Here is a 3,158-nt window from a genome sequence, read left to right as displayed (position 1 = left end):
AATATAGTAGTGTGTATATGTCAGTCCCAAACTCCCAATGTATCCCTTCCCCCACCTTTCCCCTTTAGTAACCATAAGTTTGTTTTCTGTGTCTGTGAGGCTGTTTCTGTTTTGTAAATAAGTTCATTTGTATCATTTTTTTAAAGATTCCGCATATAGGCAATATCATATGATATTTGTCTTTTTCTGATTTACTTCACTTGGTATGATAATCTCCAGGTCCATCCATGTTGCTGCAAATGGCATTATTTCATTCGTTTTTATGGCTGAGTAATATTCCACTGTATATATATGTGCCCCGTCTTCTTCATCCATTCACCTGTCGATGGACATTTAGGTGGCTTTCCTATCTTGGCTATTGTAAATAGTGCTGCAGTGAACACTGGGGTGCATGTATCTTTTCAAACCATGGTTTTCTCTGGATATATGCCCAGGAGTGGGATTGCTGGGTCATATGGTAGCTCTATTTTTAGTTTTTTAAGGCCCTCCATACTGTTCTCCATAGTGGCTGCTCCAGTTTACATTCCCCCCAACAGGGTAGGAGGGTTCCCTTTTCTCCACACCCTCTCCAGCATTTATTATTTGTAGACTTTTTGATGAAGGCCATTCTGACTCGTGTGAGATGATACCTCATTGTAGTTTTGATTTGCATTTCTCTAATAATTAGTGATGTTGAGCATCTTTTCATGTGCCTCTTGACCATCAGTATGTCTTCTTTGGAGAAATGTCTATTTAGGTGCGGGGACAGCTGTACCCTTTTTCTTTTTTTTTGGCTGCGTAGGGTCTTTGTTGCTGTGCACAGGCTTTCTCTAGTTGCGGCACACAGCCTTCGGTAGTTGTGCATGTAGGCTTCGGTAGTTGTGGCGCGTGGGCTCAGTAGTTGTGGCGCACGGGCTTAGTTGCTCCGCTGCATGTGGGATCTTCCCGGACCAGGGCTCGAACCCGTGTCCCCTGTGTCGGCAGGCGGGTTCTTAACCACTGTGCCACCAGGGAAGCCCCGGGACAGCTGTACTCTTGATGCCTCAAAAAGAGCCTCTTGTGTACCACCCCCACCCTGCTCAAAGTTTGCCCTGATCCTGGACCACTAATGGCTGCCTTATAACTCAAGGATTCCTTCCAGCTCAAGCGTGAGGTTGCTTCCTAGTCATGGGAAAGACTTCATTTAAAAACCCAAACCACCCACTGTGCCAACATAGTTGCCTCCCGAGACTTTTTGGAAGACTGCACAGGGACTGTTGCTCAAATGGCATTTTAGATGAGGGGTGTGGTCACTGTCCTTTGTAGAAAAGAAGATGAAATCTCAAACTAGCTGTGAAAAAATTCATATAGGGTGTAGGAAGTTTCCCAGTTGAAGTAAAATTTACAACCAAATTACTGGAAAAGCAAGGATAAGGTTGGTCCTGAGAAATACATGGAACCAGGGATTTACCACTGCTAGAACTTTGTCTTCTTTCTCTGTCTTCAGATGCCATTGTTTCTCTCTCTCTCTCTCTCTCTCTCTCTCTCTCTCTCTCTCTCATCTCCTTTTTCCCTCTCAAATCTGGACCAATCAATCACAGCCAGGAAAAAGGGATAACTGAGAAAATGTAATCTTCCATGGGAACCATGTATTTAAAAGTGGAATAAACAGTTTGGACAAAACAAAGTTTACCTTCCCAGAGTAAGTGGGAAGAAGATGAACAGACAAAACATGTCTCCACGACATCATCCCCTCCCCCTTTTCATTGAAAACTTACTTAATGAAACAGATGTATGTGCTTTAAAAAGTTAGATAGCTTGTGTTGGTCATAATAAAAATCAGTAGCCCGTTCCCAATCCTATCCCTGCCCAGAGCCCTGCCCTCACGACAACAGCTTTCAACTTTTAACTGATTCCTCTAGACTAAACCTCTGTATTTCCAAATATTATATTTATACCGTTACATTTCACACTATCATAATTGTAGACGTCATCTGTTAACTTTTTTGTTGAAAATGATCATTCAATTCTCTTACACACTTACATACATATATTGTCCTTTGTCTACTCCCAGCAAAGTTCAGTCGTACTTTTTGGTTAATTCCATAGTTTGAACTTATGTTATTGTAAAAAGGTAAGTATTATTCACTGCTGACCCAAGTAATGTACTATGCATATATTTTCTTCTTATACAATGTTTTCTCCCTCTAAGTTCCTAATTACCTTATTTTTTCATTTCTTTATTTTTAAAATACATCTTTATTACTAATTCTTCCGAAGCTAACATGATTAAAACACTCTGAGTCTTACCTTTCCACATGGTCAAGGACTGGTGCTCAGGAAAGCTCAGAAATCATAGAAATGATGTAATTCTGAAAGGAAAGCCTTTCCGGGTTCCTCAGAACCGGAAAGAATTGATCTTTTGAGATTCCCATTGATCACGTGTATCTCTCACATCACGGGGACCTTTCTGCCTCACCATAGCTATTTGTCTATGCGTCTTATCTTTTCTCCTGGACTTCTTTCCCCTTGAGGGCAGGGTCTATGTCTGATTCACTGTCTTTAGTATTCACTGCAGTATGATAAATCTAAATGAGGGAGTGAGTGAGTGAACTCTGTCATCCACTCTGTAGTATTTTTACATTTCTTCTGTGCCCCTATTGAATGAGTACATTGGTGCTGATGGAGTGAGATTGATTTTAGTGGACTTAACTGTACACTGTGTTAACACACTTAAGAGAATATCATATAAAGGAAAGTCAGGGACTTTCAGTAACTTCTTTAATGAGTGGAAGAACTGGGATTCAAAGCCAGGTCTGATTAGATCCTGGACCCTACCCACCACCCAGTACCACATTCCAGGCTCAGTTCCATGTCACAAAGCACGTGGTCACTCCTTAATCGTGTATGTGTTCCTTGGTCACGAAGACATTTTCCATTTCTATCCCAGGAATGCCAACCCTCTTTTCTTCCATACAACTTCAAAGTCCATAATGTTGAAAAACGAATATTCTTGAATTCTAATCAGATTTCATTTTGAATGGATGTTTGTATTCCATCCGGAAGTTTCAAAAACAGTGTTTTCTGTCTCTGAGCACGGGGTGCTCTGTGTTCACTTCTATTACAGATTTCCTAAGACAACTTCCTGGATTTATAAAGGCATGAAAGGATTTCTCTCCAGTGAGGTATGGCCCAGTTTA

At 41.0% G+C, this 3,158-nt stretch overlaps 1 pseudogene; it reads right to left on the bottom strand.

Annotated features, from left to right (window-relative positions):
- Nucleotides 1-2,836: 2,836 nt before the first annotated feature.
- Nucleotides 2,837-2,940, bottom strand: LOC132415655 (U6atac minor spliceosomal RNA; annotated as a pseudogene).
- Nucleotides 2,941-3,158: the final 218 nt, after the last annotated feature.

Source organism: Delphinus delphis, chromosome 19, assembly GCF_949987515.2.
Source record: "Delphinus delphis chromosome 19, mDelDel1.2, whole genome shotgun sequence".
In the NCBI taxonomy this organism is placed as follows: Eukaryota; Metazoa; Chordata; class Mammalia; order Artiodactyla; family Delphinidae; genus Delphinus; species Delphinus delphis.
Note: the sequence above shows the minus strand (reverse complement) of the source record. Positions and strands in the feature narration are given on the sequence as shown.